Source organism: Macaca mulatta, chromosome 9, assembly GCF_049350105.2.
Source record: "Macaca mulatta isolate MMU2019108-1 chromosome 9, T2T-MMU8v2.0, whole genome shotgun sequence".
NCBI classification, from domain to species: Eukaryota; Metazoa; Chordata; class Mammalia; order Primates; family Cercopithecidae; genus Macaca; species Macaca mulatta.
Genome location: NC_133414.1, coordinates 8,130,855 through 8,147,902, shown reverse-complemented (window position 1 = coordinate 8,147,902; position 17,048 = coordinate 8,130,855). Strand labels below are relative to the sequence as shown.

At 42.6% G+C, this 17,048-nt stretch overlaps 1 protein-coding gene and 2 long non-coding RNA genes across 7 annotated transcripts in view; 2 read left to right on the top strand and 1 right to left on the bottom strand.

Moving 5' to 3' along the window:
- Positions 1-3,181: 3,181 nt before the first annotated feature.
- On the top strand, positions 3,182-10,487 carry LOC144331069 (uncharacterized). The gene is made up of 2 exons (XR_013397914.1): positions 3,182-5,264; positions 10,282-10,487. It is a non-coding gene; the product is annotated as an uncharacterized LOC144331069 (long non-coding RNA).
- LOC144331068 (uncharacterized) lies at positions 8,887-12,270 on the bottom strand. The gene is made up of 2 exons (XR_013397913.1): positions 11,945-12,270; positions 8,887-10,473 (listed from the first exon to the last, which is right to left on the bottom strand). It is a non-coding gene; the product is annotated as an uncharacterized LOC144331068 (long non-coding RNA).
- A 1,357-nt stretch (positions 12,271-13,627) lies between these two features.
- The window catches only part of PRKCQ (protein kinase C theta), a 144,408-nt gene continuing 140,987 nt past the window's right edge, over positions 13,628-17,048 (top strand). For 2 of the 5 annotated variants that reach the window (XM_077945470.1, XM_077945465.1), the window contains exon 1: positions 13,628-13,672. The gene's annotated coding sequence lies outside the window, so the exon portion shown is untranslated. 5 annotated transcript variants of the gene reach the window in all.

Here is a 17,048-nt window from a genome sequence, read left to right as displayed (position 1 = left end):
GCGACCCAATTCTTCTGCATAAGTGAATGATTTCATATATCTGTTCATGTATTGTGATTAGTTACATTTAATTCATGCAATTCATTTAACAAACGTTGTTTGCATGCCTACTATGTGCCAAGTACTCTCTAGTTGTTGGGATACAATAATAAGTGATATAGGAGGAAAATCCCTGCTGGCATAGAGTTTCTATTCCAGAAAGGTGAAGCCAACTGGGAAGAGGGATGGGGAGGGAGACAGAGAAGAAGAGCATAGGGTCTAGAGTGTATACGTGGACAGGGGTTACAGAGGGACTGAAATTTAAAACAGAGTGATCAGGGAACTCATCCTAGAGAAACTGATGTTCAGGCCAAACCTGAAGGAGGCCTTGTGCCCTGGGCTCCAGCCTGCCAGCATGCTAAGAAGCAAACAGGGGCTAATGCAGCCGGAGTTGGGTGGGGAAGATGAATCAGAGATGGATCTGGGGCATGGGGGCTGGGCAGGTCCTGTTGGGAAAAGGAAGCCCTGGGGCCTGGGGCAGAGTGGCAGGTATGACTCTGCTGTTAGGGAATCTTTCTTTCTGGCTGCTTGTGCTGAGGGCAGGCTGCAGTGGAACAAGTACTGGAGGAGTCCTCCCTCCCATCAGGAGTCCTCCCCAGTGCCATCCTGTATTGATACAAATGCATGTTTCACCATGCACATCTGTGCTTGTGTATAAATACATACAATAAGATCTTGCTGTCTGGCAGATAAGAGTTTGATACAGAACAGCTCACTCCAGCTTTCCTGTTCTATGTATGCTGCAGTTCTTCCCTCTAAAACTGAACTTGCACGTGAAAATGACTTGCATCTGTTTTTATTGATACACTGATGTGCTCTACTCACATTCTTATTTGATTGTCATCAGTAAAGCAATTAGAAGGAAAAAAATCTAAACTACTATGTGTGTATTACTCTGTTAACACGTTTTTCTCTTGCAGGTTGAACAGCTGGTTTCTTGAACCAATATATAACATTCATTGGAGTGATTTCCCACCCGCTCCTGCTAGGTACCCTGGCCACCTGGAAAGAGGACTTCCAAAGTTCAAACAGCAGTCTGTTGTGAAACTAGAATTTACTTAAAACTTACTCCATATCTCTAATGGTTGTAGATGTTTACAATGGAGAAAATTCAAAGGCGTTTTTCTTTTGTGTTTTGCATTTCTTTCTGATTAACCAATTAACTCAGATGTGAGCTCATGTCGTAAACTTAGTTGGCGCTCTCCAAATATTTATTGAATAATTAATTAATTTTAAGTATCAGGTAAATTCAATTGATTACAGCAAACTACAGAACCAGTGGCTGAAAATAACTGTGAAGTAAATGCTACAGAGGAAGAGCTATTTGAACAAGCTACTTTGCTTCAAGATGGGATCTGAAAAGGGATTCTTGGAGCTACTTGCGTATGAGAAGGACTGCCTGAAATGATATTTTCTTTAGGCTTCCCAGAATTTGAATGAGAAGAGAGGGGCCGCTTGAAGACACGGTAGAAGATTGAAAATATCCCTGGTACTAAAGCCTTCGCAGTTCCTCAACCACAACTGCTCTGATTGCCAACAACAGATGCCATTGGGCCCCATTCTCATCAGCTTTTGAAAATTGCAACAATTAACAGTGTTCTTCTCAAGAGAACACTCTTCTGACATGGGTTTTCATGTTTAAAGTAAAAAAGGAACACCCCACAAACATTCTTTCTGAACTACACCTTTTCTATTTTCTAGTGGAAATTGTAACCACAGGTTGCCATGTTTTCCTTCCTGTGTTTGAAAACCACATGTGTTTTAGTGAAAACATTAAGGTGAGTAATGAAATGGAAGATTTCAAAGTGCCAGCCACCTGTCACTAGAAATGGAAATATCTCACTTAATCCTTCTTCTAAGGCAATAAATTAGAGTGAGTTGAAGATGTAATTTTTAGTCAATCCATCTCAGCTCAATAAAAATCACGTATCCTGATCTGGAGTAAAAATATTATACAAATATTTGTCAGAGGTAGGTTCTTTTGCACTTTATGGATTTGTTAAATGGAAAGAAATGTTATCTCGTCCATTGCTTTGTTATACAGCAGAGGAAACTGAGGCCCAGAGAGATGATGGGACTCCCCAAGTCCTCATGGCTTGTCAGTGGTGGAGCCCAGACATGTCATGATCATGAATCTGGAGTTCTAGGACTCTGAAGTCCACCATCGGCCACCACAGCACACTGCCCTGTTCCCCTGCTCACAGAGCAGGTAACAGCAGAAAAGGGGCGGGGAGGGACAATATTGAGTGCTTCTTAGGAACTTCCACGTTTTATTTCAACTCATTCTCACCTGTGAGGTAGATAAATACAGCAGAGGTGTGTTATACAAACTAACCAGCACTTACTATGTGAGCATGTTCTTCAAGTATCAATGGAAGACGTTTGTTACGAGGATTTGTTGCCATTACAGGTGAGGAAGAAGGTGATGATGTTTCTTTAAGGCTGAGAGTGAGAAGCCAAACAAGTTAACATCTATGCTTTTCCAAAAGCATAGCTTGACATTTTCCTCTATTTCTCTGACTTTCTCAGCAACACCAGAAATATCCTTAGGACCATAAGATAATTGCCAGTCGACTCGCTGGAGGGGAAGGTAACTCAGCAGCCACAGGTGTCTGCCAGTGAAAAGCTGAAGGTGCAGCTGGATGAGGAGAGGAGTCAGGAGCCTGATGTCCATTCCCACCTGGCCACGTGCGGCTTCCTCTGCCTGCCTCACTCTGTCACCCTGTGCCCCCGTCTGCTCTGGGCATAGCTGGCTACTGAGGGATGAGACCCTCGGGACGCTTTCTCCTTGAATATCTCCTATCCCAGCACTCGACCCTGGATTTAGCAGCTTTACAAACTCAGTTTTGTCTGGGTAATCAGTACATGATGCAAAAGCATGCAAGAGACTCATGTGTCATCCGTCACGGAGGGTCTGCCTCAGATCACCGATATTGTTCAATCACTTGGGGGGCTAAACCACAGATCAGAATGGTTCTCCGTGAGCAAAGACAAATGTGGCAAGACAATAATTAAGAGGATATTTATCTGAAGCTATCAGAGGTGAATCCTCCAGCAGTTTAGGAATATTTTCAACTCTTTAAGGAAAGAAGTACAATTAAGTACAATGGAACAATTCAGAAAACAAGATGACAAATTTTTATCATCCAACTCTCTTTTATTTATTTTTCCATAAGTTTTTGGGGTACAGGTGGTATTTGGTTACAGGAGTAAGTTCTTTAGTGGTGATTTGTGAGATTTTGGTGCACCCATCACCCAAGCAGTATACATTGCACCGTATTTCTAGTCTTTTATCCCTCGCCCCCCTCCCACCTTCCCCCTAAGTCCCCAAAGTCCATAGTATCATCCTTAGGCCTTTGCATCCTCACAGCTTAGCTCCCACATATCAGTGAGAACATACGATGTTTGGTTTTCCATTCCTGAATTACTTCACTTAGAATAACAGTCTCCAGTCTCATCCAGGTCACTGCAAATGCTGTTAATTCATTCCTTTTTATGGCTGAGTAGTCTTCCCACATGTAAATGTACCACAGTTTCTTTATCCACCAACCCTCCTTTTAAATATTCTTTGTCAAGCCCCAAGACTTTTAGCCTTAACATCTTATCTTTTATTAACTCAAATTAAAATCTCCCAGATGATTATGTTCCCTGTACTTACACTTTATGTCAGTGACGTGATGACACTTTCATCTCACAGATGAGACGCGCCACCTCTGAGGGACAGAGTGAGGAGCTCCTCACCACTCCTGCTTGTTCTTGGTGCCTTCTTGCTATTGGATTCCATTTAGAAATTGGCATGGTCTGTCTTCTGCCCAGGTTGAGATAAATTCTACTTTTTAAGTGTTTAAGGCATGTAACCACTAACTACAATGTAAAATTCACACTTTACTGAACTTTTTCCTTTACAGATAATTTTGAAAGCATTATTATTTGCTCTATGCAAGACATGGTGCCAGGAAACCAGAGGAGATACCAGAAGAGATCTAAAACAAACTCAAGGCTGGGGGGACAGAGATGGGGGTGGAGAGGGAGGAAACAGGAGAGAGGGAGAGAGAAAGATGACTGTGAAATCAAGAGGTCAGAGGAAGCCTCACAGAGAAGCAGGGGGCTGGAATCGTAGCAGTGAGGATGGGAAAGGACTGGAGACACCATTTTAATTAACATTTCACTCATCAAATAAGAAAAAAGGATTCAGAAAGTATGCGTGGCTTATTTAAGGTCACACTGTCACCAAGCCTAACTTGTTACCTTACAGAATAGCAGAGAGAGAGGGAGAGAGAGAGAACACACTTGTCCCCTGCCCTCCACTCACTAAGATCCTGACGAATTCTCAGTCACCTGGGAAACCAACCCTGTTTCTGGCTACATAGAAAGGGCTATGTTATATTAATATATTATATTAAATATAATAATATCATACTTGATTTTCAAATAATCTTTTTACCGGAGTTGACACATGCAGAAAAGAATGCAAGTCACAAATGCACAGCTAGATGAACTTTTACAAAGTGGACCTACCTATTACCTACCTGCTACATCAAGTCATAAAAATAGCGCCTTAAGCCATCCTGGTGCTCCCCCCCTGACACTCCACCACCCGCCTCCCCAGATGCAGTAGCTACTCTCGTGACTTTCCATTACATGAATTAATTTTACCTGTTTTTGGATTTAATGTAAATAAAATCATACAGTGTGTCTTGTTTTTTGGACCTGGCTTCTTTTACTTGACATTTTGCTTTCAGCATGTGTTCAAGCTGTGGCGTGTTTCCACTGATGAAAATACCACAGTTTACCACAGTTTTAGTGTGCAGTCTCCAGTTGGTGGATGCTTGCGTTTTTTCTACTCTGGGTTGATTATGAACTGGGCTGCAGTGAACGTGGTGTAGATGTCTTTTAGTGCCTATGTCTACATTTTTGTAGGGTATGTACCCACGACATGCCTGGGTCACTGGTTTTGCATATGCTCAGCTTTAGTAGGTACTGCTAAACCGTTTTCCAAAGTTGTATGAATTTACATAAGAATTCCACTTTCTCCACTCCCTCCTCATGATGTACATAATGGACTCACTATGTCCAGGGAGTTACAAAGTAGAGCTTGAATTTTTTGAATTTTCTTTCCTAGCTAAGAAGTAGAGGAAAGAATTTAAGTTGAGAACTGTGGGAGAAGTTCTTCATTCTATCCAAACGCAATCACAAGAAAAAGAGAATGTGTGAGTCTGCAAAAGGTAAGTAAATGTAGAGAGGTTTGGGGAAACAGACACAGGTATAAGGGTTTTGTTTTTTAAAAATCTTTTTAGGGCTTTGACTTTATGGAGTGTACAAAGACTATAACCTCAAGAACTCAGGTTTAAAGAATTTCAGTTCTTCTATTGTTCGGTTTCTTTAGCTCAGGTTTTTACTACGTTCCTAGGAAAGGTGGAAGCTTGGGAGTAAAGCTATGGTAGCTAAAATGTGCTGCACTAAGCTGAGTTTTATCGAGAAGCCTTTTAAGTTCTTAAATGTTTATGTCTTTTCTATTTCCCTTGGCAGAGCAAGGCACAGGACAGAAAGGTTCTGGGAAACAACCATCATGTCTTTTGCTCAAGAGAAACTTTCTCAGTGTGATTAAAATCCAGTCCACATTTCTGCAGCCCTCCCAAATTGATGTAACTCCTCCATTTACATACCTAATCTGGCAGTTCCGTATCAGTTGCTTGAGACTTGACCTTTTCCTCTTGTTAAAAGCCCATGATCCCAGATATTAAACAAGGAATTTGTGGTTTTCTTTCACTGTGCAGTGGAAATGCTTTTAAAAGTTGCTTTGGAAGAAAGAAAATTTGAAGTCATTCTTTGGCGTTATAAGGGCAGATTTAAACAGTATCATTACTCATTCTTTGAGGTTTTTTTATATGTGTAGGAACAATATTTGTCCTTCAGTAAAAAGCAAAGTAGCTTGTCCTATTCAGAGCAACCAGAACATTCCAATCAGCCATCTAAAAATCACATCTGCAATTTTCTAAAAAATTAGAACATCAGCAAATCAAGTCAAAACCAAACAAACAATTGTAAAAATGATGTTGTGGCCTAAACTATAAACTGTATGGTATAGAAAATGTGGGCTTCAGTCTCAAGATATGTGACCTCAGCCACAAGGAGGATAAAATGCCAAAGTACTGACAGGTATCTTTATATTTTGAGATTAGCAATGACTTCAAATTTCTTTTATAGACAGTTTTATATTTTTCAAAATATTTATGGTGAATATTTATCACTTCATAATCAGGCAACCAGTAAAAGTTATTTTTAAAATAAAATAATTCAAAAAAGTATAGATAAATGAATATTTAAAAATACCAAAATGTTATCTGTCTGTGAGTGGTGACATTCTGACTAATCTTTTTTCTTTTCTCTAATTTCTAGTTGTGTGTGTGTGTGTGCGTGTGTTTGTGTATACATAATCTTTATCATAAGAAAAATAACAAACATTTCTCGAAATCCCTTTCTTTTAGCCTTTGCAGTTGGTGGTCCGAATTCTCTAGACAGAGCTCAGCGTGGCTCCTAACGAAGCCTGCCTGGGTTCTCATCCTGGCTCTGCCTCTCACTTGCTTTGTGGTCTTGTGTAAGTTATTTACTTTCTCTGAGCCTCAAGTCGTCATCTGTAATGTGTGCACAGTCCCCATATCATAGGATTGCCGTAGGGTTAAATAAGATCATATATGGAAAATACTGTGATGCAAATGCTCTATAACGGGTAGTTGTTAATTCAAATTGCACCATTCTCTTCTTGAGGCTTATAGGGATCAAAGCACGTTAGAGGGTATGGCTAATCAATCTTACCTATAAAAATGCTGGGAGGTGATATGAATATACCCTCCTTTTAGTAATTTTAAAATCACCACTTTGAGAAGAGTTTGTGAAATAATGCATGACATTTGTAATCTGCGTAGAAAAACAAACACATTTTCTGTTTTCAAATACCACGTATCTTTGATCTTCACACATCTTATCTCCATCAAGTTCTCATAAGAGATATGAAAAGATTAGTTCTTTTAAATTATTTTTAATATTATACAAATATTAGAAATAGAATTGTAAGCCAATAGAAATACAAATGTGAGCTATTAAGACTATTCTTAAGTATAAGAGATTTTTCTTCAGTCATCATCGTGCATTTTATTTAAGTACCAGGCAATCCAGGTGCGGTTTTGTTTGTTTTAATGAGTAAACTGGAGATAGAACATCTGCCTTCTGGGTGATCTGCTGGACTCCACGTGCATGACTTTCCCTCTCTTATGTGCTGCCTCTACCTAGTGATAGGCAGACAAAAAGGAAGGAAAGAAGAGAAAGGAAAGGAAATGTCAGCTTGGCTCCACTCACAGCAGATGAGCCAATCCAAGGTGAAAGAAATAACCCGTCTCCAGGTTTGCGGTTGCGTCCCAAATAAACATTTTGAGGGTGAGATGCTTGCGTTGAGGGATAAACTGCGACCAAGAAACAAAGCACGTCTAAGTGACTCACACAACAGGCACACATAGTCAGCCACATTAGGCCACTGTGCTAAGCCACCAAGAAAAAAAAAAATCTTTACATTTTTGTTCCACAGAAGTTTTTCTTTAAGAGTGAATGGTCGAAGTGATGATGTAGCCAAAAAAGCTGGACACAACACAGAGAGTAATGATTTTCAGTGTTTTCCTGGTACCACCAGTATACCCTTTTATGCGGGTATTTGCAATTTTTTTATGCCAGTGAATATAGGAAATTAGCAATGAATACCACTAGAAGCAAATTGTAGTACATCCCCCATCACTGACAATTAGTACTTTAATTTGATAGTATCAGAATTTTATAGCTGGAAGAAACCTGATAGAATATCCTGTGTAGCCCGGCATACTTTCTGTAAAATGAGAAATCTCTTCCCAATTTGTGTGTGTGTGCGTGTGTGTGTGTGTGTATGTGTGTGTGTGTGTCTGGATGGCAGAATAAAGCCAGGCTATGGACAAAGGAGAAAGGAATGATGAGGGTCAGGTGTGGCATTTGCCTTTTCAAAAAAGAGACTGAGTTACTGACTCTAAAGTAAGGTGCCTTTCAAATCTAAACAGATAAAGTGACTTACTCAAAAGTAAGTTCCCTTTCAAATCTCAAGCAATTGCACTACGTCAAACGATGAAATTGCAACCATCAAATTTATCAATATGACAGTTTTCATCTTGATTTCTTCCTCCTGGATTTACAGATGAATTCTCAGATTGATTAATCCTTCCTGGGGAGGACTTGCCATTAAAACGTGTGGTCTTTTGGGTTTTCAGGTTGCTGTTGTTTTACCCTGCTGGAAGATAATCACTAAAAAGCAGTCTCTGGGGATTATCTAATCAATATCTCTTTAATTTCAGACAAAATTTTATACCCACTTGGGCCATAGTTATTCTGCTAATATCTCTAGGCTTCCCAAATCCAGGAGAACTGTGTCTGGGGGATCTTTAGAAATACTTGGACTGACTAGTTTTATGTTGGTTCTACCCTTAGAATCCAGAAACACACCAGAAGCATATCCTGTTAACTTCTATCTGTGTTAAGACAACATTGAAAACGTAATTATTCACTGTCTGATTTAGAAACTAATGTCACAATTAGAGTCTCTGTATTGGTAGTGGTAACAACAACGATGACAACAAATTGTACCCATAGAATTTCCAAAGCCATAATTAAAACCAGATGGCAAATACTGTTTTTATAACTCCCACCTTTAAAAAAATAAATTACCAAAGGAACTGTTTCTTGTTTAATTTCATTCTTGTATAGTGTAATAGTAACTGATACCCAGGAAAAAACAATCTACTCTAAATATTCTACACAGTAAGGATTAAATTCATTTTCTATGGTTTTATTATTTAGTGGACATTGTGATACATTCTAATCTACACATTGCCCATCTATCCATGTCTTTTGTCCTCAGAATATCTTATTAATCAGAACTTTCATAAACATACACAATTCTTTGACTGTTTCAAGAGTCAGACTATAATTTCAGCTCTTGTCTTGTTTCTGTGAATATGATGGCAGAAATCATGGATTTGAAGATCAATCGGACCGGTGTCAAGCAGTCCCCTACCACTTATTGGCTGAATGAGCTTAGGAAATCGTTTGTTTAACCTCCAAGGCTCAATTGTCTCATCTGTAAAATGAAGAGGATATTATCCAGCTCAGGGGATTCGTTGTTAGAATCAAATTAAATAATTGAAATAAAGTGTGTCACACTATGCCTCGACACAGGTAGTAAATGTACGATAAACATTAACTAATATTCACACATTATCTCTTTTTAAATGAAGGAATAATACATACTTCCCCTCCCTTGTGTAAGATTTTTTAAAGTAACTTAACATTACAAAGCATGTCTAATACATATTTTAAATAATGGAACTTTCAAATCTATATTGTAAACAGTTTTCAGACCTTAATCTAGGGTAAGGTTTACGTTCGCCTTTCACTGGTTTTCACTGGAAGAGTTGATATCAGTCTTACTATCAACAGTAATCGAGGTTCATCACTCCCCAAGAGGAGGGCCCGGCTTTTCATTTGTTTGTTTGTTTCAGGGTTTAGGGCTCTTTTCTGGCAATAACAATTTCTGACTTCTAATTATCTTTCTCCGGCTTGAAAATCTAAAGTTGGATTGAAGAAGAGAAATGACAACATCTCCCTTTTTCTTATCCAAGCTGTGAATTTAAAATACCTATGTTTTTGTTTGTTTGTTTGTTTGTGCCTATCAACTCTGACCCATAGCTCCCAAAATAATTTTGATATTTTCTGAATAAATTGACACTAGACTTCACACATCGCTCATGTGTTCGGTTAGGGTAGGTCACTGTCCTCTAATTCCATGCTGATTCTTCTAGGGACTCTGGTGAGTCACTCGAAAAACAATTTCTGCCAAACCTTTGGGAAAGTATCAGTGGTTTGGTGGCCCAATTCTTCATCAAATAGTGCAAACTGGTTTCCTCCAAGCTGTGACTGCTGCAGAGACAGAAATGTCCTTGTTAAGTAACTCTGTCCTCAAATTTTCTATGTGTATCATATAGCCTGCTTCTCCCCGAATAGTACCTTTCTCCAAATCAAGACTCAAAATAAAATGTTTTCTTTTTAATTTCTATCCTAAATCTCATATAGAAGGAAGGATGCAAGAGGTAGTCTCCATGGAAGAGAGAGTATAATCACCAACTAGGTCCAAAACAAAAGCAAAGTGACGTCCTGGGTTCCTTTTTCCAGGTTCCGAGTTGCAGGAAAATGGGTTGTGGCAGCTCCGGGAGCAGACACATGGGAGTTCCTCCTTCCTCAGCTCTCAGGAGGGCCGCTGAATCCAAGGCAGGGGTCAGGTGCTTCCGAGATGAAGTGAACTGAATGAAGCGGCTACCGGACAGGCAGTCCTCAGCATTATTCCAGGAAACGTCAGGGTAGAACCTGAAAGAGGAAAAGAAGTACACAGCTGAAAGTTGGTGTGTGTTTAACGTAATGAGTGGAACCTCACCGCCCACGTGTCATCCCCTCCAGGAAACGCCATTTCCTCTTCCAGGAACAAAGGTGTGGAGAACTTCTGAGAGCAGCCGTGTTTATAAAATGAAGAGACTGTCTGATAGAAAACAGAAACACCCTGTGACCTGGGAAAGGAGGTGGCGGGTCTACAGGACGCTGGCATCAAGAATATCTAGAGGTGTCCACTACACCTAACGGATACCCAGAACAGACGTGAATTTTTTGTTTTAGATGAAATTTTAAGATGAAAAAATCCCAATTTTTTAGATATATGATGGATGTTGTTTTAAAAGATCCAGTCTTCAGGTTAACAGGTTTCCTATTGTAGGACTATACGATTATAGGACGTCTGAGTAGCCAAGAGTCCTCAAAGATCAGTTGTCCAAAAAAGAAAGAAAGAGAAGCTGAGTGCACGATGTAAGAATGGAGACTTGGCCGGGTGCAGGGGCTTATGCCTGTAATCCCAGCACTTTGGGAGGCCGAGACGAGCGGATCACCTGAGGTGAGGCGTTCGAGACCAGCCTGGCTAACATGGCGAAACGCCATCTCTACTAAAAATACAAAAATTTGCATGGTGGCACATGCCTGTAATCCCAGCTACTCAGGAGGCTGAGGCAGGAGAATCACTTGAACCCAGGTGGAGGTTGCAGTGAGCCGAGATTGTGCCACTGTACTCCAGCCTGGGTGACAGAACAAGACTCCATCTCAAAAAAAAAAAAAAAAAAAAAAAAGGAGAATTAATTATTCAGCAGCTCTTGAGATGGTGGCTCAAGCCTGACCTGGGTTTGAATCTTGGTTCTGGTACTTTATTAATTGTGGGATCTTGAGGGAGGTGCATAACCTTTCTAAGCCTCGTTTCTCTCTTCTGTTAAAGAGAGATGATGATGATGATGATACATATCACATAAGATTATGAAGATTACATGAGTGGTGCATCTAAAGTCATCACAGGCTGGGCATGGTGGTTCACCCCTATAATCCCAGCACTTTGGGAAGCTGAGGTATGAGCATCACTTGAGCCCAGGAGTTTAAAATCAGCCTGGGCAACATAGTGAGACTCCATCTCTACAAAAAAAAAATCTTTTTAAATATTAGCTTGGGCATGGTGGTGTGTGCCTGTAGTCCCAGCTATTTGGGAGGCTGAGGTGAGAGGATTACTTGGGTCCTGGGGGATCCAGGCTGCAGTGACCTATGATCATGCCACTGCACTCCAGCCTAGGCAACACAGCAAGACTCTGTCTCAAAAAGAAAAAAAAAAAAAAGTCCTTCTCATACCTGGTGTATATAGGAAACTTTTTCTGAAGCCACTAACTACTGATTAAATTAACAGGACATATGAGCTTCTTTTCAGTGCCTAATTGTCAATGAGAAACCCAGATATGGGGTGTGAGGAACTTACCATCTTTTAGGCACAGCAGCTGTTATCGGTTTGCCATTTCTTCTTTGCAGTGTAACAGGATCCACTGAAAAACAGTTGGAGAAAGAGCCAGGTGGATGGCACTCTGAGCTAGGGACGCTTCTGTTTTGTAGTTTGCAGAAAGAATCTGCTTGGGAATCACTGCTTCGGCTCTGCCTCCTTGTTTCCACACATAGACGCACTTTCCTGCCAAATTTCCATAGCAAATACCCAGTGAGCACCTACTATACGCCAGGTTCTGCTGATGTCAGAATGAGCCAGCACTTCTGAGGTACTGGCCACCCTTGAGCCTCCTGGCTAGGATCTTCCAAGAGCTACAGCCTCTGGCCTGAGGGTCAGTCCAATGCTGTTGGATATTGACAAATGTGGGGCTAATTTTAATGGAATATAGTTTTATCCTTAAAAGGTGTGTGTGTGTGTTGGCTTTATTGGGTTCATATGGATTAGGGGCATCATAATAACTCATTTCCCAGTGCACACCTGAGTGATTTAATCAAGTCATGAAACACCTTCTGGGCCTCAGTTTTCATCTGTCTTGCCATCCGCGGAGGTCCTTTTTAGCTGACATTCTATACTCCCATGACCAGAAGGCTGCTAATTCAACTCTGGGCTTTTGCTACACCTTTTTTGTTTGTTTGTTTGTTTGTTTTGTTTTGTTTTTGGGTGCAGAGTTTTGCTGTCCCTCAGACTGGGGTGCAGTGGTGCAATCTTGGCTCACTGCAACCTCCTCCTCCCAGGTTCAAATGATTCTCCAGCTTCAGCCTTCTGAGGAGCTGGGATTACAGGCAGGTGCCACAACACCCAGTTGATTTTTGTATTTTTAGGAGAGAAAGGATTTTGCCATGTTGGCCAGGCTGATCTCAAACTCCTGGCCTCAAGCGATCCACCTGCCTCATCCTCCCAAAGTGCTGACAATACAGGTGTGAGTCACCGCACCTGGCCTGTTTTGTTTTAATCGTTTTTAATGTCTCTCTCAAAACAAGAAAAGAAAAAAGGACAAAAAATTACTGTTTTACTTCTCAGATTCATCTGATCTTAGTACACTACAGCAAGAAAATACTTAATCAAGTACATTTTAATAATTTGATGTCATCATTGCAAGGAAACCATTCAGTAAGTGTATTAGTAACCAGACATACAATTTTCTAGCCTGAATGAGAAATTAGTTACATGGAGTACAGAAAGGAAACCACCCCAGTTATCCTCATTGTGACCATCATTAGTATTACCCACAAGGCATAAAAAGTCCTAAAATGACAAGCACGGTGGCAACATCACCTTTGCAGCTTCAAGCACAGTGAAGTTGACAACAGTTCCCCCTTGGCAATTGTGTATAAAACGACAATGTGCAGATACAGAAAATCAAAGTCCCAGGTCAGAAGCCACCTAGAAACGATGATCCCAGGACAGAAGTGTGCCCAAACTTCCCGGGGTAGGTCATTTTAAAAGGAGCAATGTTTACAAGACCTTTCTAGCGTAAAAAAAAAACAGAGAAAACAGACACAGCTCTTTCCACCCAATCTGCTGGAGCGCCGTTTCGTTTTCAGTTTGGCGAGAGGGAGGCATGTGGCCTCTCGCCCCTTTTCCTGACGCTGAGAATGTGGCCGGAGCCTGGGCGCTCCTGCTCGGCCTCGCCGCCCTCCCGGGGCTGTCCTGGGCCCTCCGGCCGCCGCCTCCCGCTCCAGTTCGCAGCTGGGCAACAAGTGGCTGGTAAGGAGGTGGGGAGCGGGAGGTGGGGAGCGGGAGCCGGGGCGCGCGACCGGGGGCGCACGGCGGGGGACCGAGCGCGCGTCCCTGGCCAGGGGTGCCGGGTCCCGGGAGGCTGGGCTGGCGGAGAGGCTGGCGAGCGCCCCCTGGCCGGCAAAGCCTTCGGGGCGCACCCGCAGTGCGCCGGGCCCGCCAGCCCCGCCAGCCCCGCCAGTCCCCGCGCAGTCCCCGAGCCACCGGGCAGCAGCGGCGCCGCGCACGCTCCAGGTAGGGCCCCGGGCCCCGCGCCCCGCGCCGCAGCCGGGAGGGAGCAGGCTGGAGGGGCTGAGACCCGTGGCGGGAAGGGCCACCCGGGGCCCCTCGGAGAGCCTCCGGGAAGGGGTGAGGGCTACCGGGGGAGCAGGCGGAGTAGGAAATGGAACCAAGAGGGCGCAGGAGCGCACCGGGGGGGCATTTCCCCGCTGGGTTTCTGGGGCGCGGGTCGCATGGGATGCGGGAGGCTGGCGACCTTAGCCGGGTGGGGGCCGCCGGCCTGGGGGCGCTTCGTCCTTTCCTCTCTCTTTTCCTTCTCACCTGAACGAAAGGCGGCCTGCGGGGAGGGAGGAAGGTGGAAAGTTTTTATATTCTTGGTAAAAAACGCGTGAGGAAAGGTGTTTTCTGGAGATGGTATCCTGTCCACAGTGGAGCATACCCCGTTTTCTGGGAATGTATTGGAGCACGGACGCGGGTGCCATTGCTCAGGCTTCTAAACAAGCCAAGTTTCTTGTCAAGGGCCTGGGGGAGGGGGAGGCAGGTCTTTGAAAGATACCAAAAAAAAAAAAAAAAAAAAAAAAAGTCTGGGTGCTCATTCCTGTGGCCTCAAGTGAGGTTATTCTCCATCTTTGAGGGCCAGGTTAACCAAGCAAAATTTGTGCAATAAAGCATCCTGTGGTATTGGATTTTCGAGAGCCGCCGTTATCAATGGGAGAGTGACTGTTGAATGCTACAGCCGTGGGCGCTCCCCAGTGGGCATGAAGACAGGTCCACGGGCTGGCTGGATTGGGAGACTCCGGTCCTTCCTGCATGGAGAGCGCCACAGAACGGCCTCGTCCCCTGTGCTGTCCTGCCCGTCTGCGGGCTGGACGTGGTGCTAATAAAAGATTCAGGAGTGGCACGGGCTGAAGGGGACTAGGCTGGAGAAGGTGGAGCGAAGAGAGAGCATTCCGTGCCCTCTCCCTGCCCGTGGGGAAGTGAACCATCTGTTCCTGGTGTCCAAGTCCTTGACGTTCCAGTTGCCCTTTCAGAACACACCTCAAGCCTGTTGAATTCTTTTGAGAACCACCTACAAGATCTGAGGAGTCCGCCCACGCTTTCTGTCAACTCCGGCCTCTTTGTCCTTTTCTTTTGCCAAAGAAAATTCTAAACCATTGGGATTCGGGAGGCTCCGTGAGAGATGCAGGAAGCCTGGAGGGTCCACTCCATTGTTCTTTTCCCTTAGTTTGCTCCCTAGAAGCCACGGTCCCCACTGGGCCCTTCCTGCCCGAGGCTGTGTGACAGACAAGCCCTATTCTTAAGGTCCTGGGTCCCCCACCCCACCCCACACCCCGACCTTGTGAATCATCATCTTCATTTTTCCCCTAACTTATCTTCGGTAACGCTTGTAAAATGGCAGGCTTACTGCGGATGCTTAATCTCTTTTAAAAAAGTGCTGTGTCTAGTGGGAAGAAGGGTGACATTTACCAATATGGTTGCAAATTACTTTTGAAGTTTATGCACAGCTGTTTAAAATCCCTCTGAGATCAGTGCCATTGTTTGATGCAGGTGCCTACCACAGAAGGCTCTTGTTAGCCCCCTCCTTCTGCTGACTGAACATACATATATTTAAAGACGTGGCGTAGGGAGAGCTTCTAAAACCTGCAAAGCCTCAGCTGCACAGCTCCTGCAAGTTAGCGATCCACTCTAAGTTTTTTTTGTTGTTTCTGCCTTCTTGTCTCTCATGAACTTTTGTTTCTGATTTCAAGAGTAACCTGCTGGGCACCGTCAGCCTCTGTTTCAGTGGCCTGCGATTTTCTTCTACACTTTAAAAATGTCAGTATCCAGGCAAGACTCTTGTCACCCACCATCCGCGTTGTCATGTTCACTTCCGCTGTTGTCTTGTGCTGTGGTGCCTCGGAGTGGCAACTGTTACTTGAGCAAACTTCTACCTCTGTTCTCCTGCAGAAATGTCCTCTCTGCGTCTGCGCTTACCACACACGGTGCAACAACTGGAACTTTGATTTGTTTTGCTGTCTCACTTCTCCTTCAGGCATTAAGGGGATGGTGTTTGATTATTCACACCTCAGCCCTTTCTATAATCTCAAAGATCCCTTTCAACAATAATACTCTCTGTCTCTTGCTAACACCAAGCATCAGAGGCCCCCTTACATAGCCGGCTTGTCATTGGTCATTTCTATAAAGTATTCTCATTCTAACATATGCTGTCTTTTCTGTGGAAAAGACTAAATTCTTCTCTGTAATGAATTAGATGTTTTAACCAAAATTCTATGTGGACTGGGTCCAGAATTTTCTTTCAAGAGTATGAGCTTGTGGTACAAGTATGTAACTTCAGGGATTCAGAAGTAGACCCACGCAGACAAATCTCCTTAGAACGTGTGATGTAATTACGGTATATTTGCCTGTCTTGAAATTAGGAATTAGAGTTAGTACTTCCTGTTTTTAATGCATTTGATGTCTTAGAGTTGCTGATTATGTTGTTGCACCTAAAAATGTTGCTAATGTGATGGTTCGTTAGCAAGGTTATATTTGATTTCAGGTGATTTCCTTTTTATGGAGTTCAGTCTTTCATTTTTATGTAATAATTTGCCTCAAATCATTTAAAATGATATATGGTTATACAATGAAAAATCTCAGCAATATAGATGTGATTCCGCCTGTGTGTGTGTATATATGTGTGTATGTGTGTGTGTACTCTTTAATTTAAAATAGGGAAATTGGTATTGTGATGGCATACGTAGCATTAAACTCATGCTTGCTGTTTCTCTTATTTTAACACTTTAAGCAGCTCATTTCTAAGTAGCTATGTGTTCAGCGTGGCTTTTCCGCACCTATTCCAGTTGTTAAGGAAGAAATCATGAGAAGCTATAGAAAAACGTGATGTTAAACCAGAGAAGATGGATGAAAAGGTGTTTCCTTACAATGGTGAAAATATCTTTCATTATTTTAACATGCCAAGCATTTATACATGTCAAATTCTGATTGCTCTGTCACCTAAACACATTCTTGGGGACAAAAGGAGCATCAGAGTGTTAGAAATTAGGAAAGCTCACTCAAGCCCAGAATCCTAGATTTTTGCTCCTGGATTAAATTAGCAAATATTTGGCGGGACATCTTTCTGCAGGTT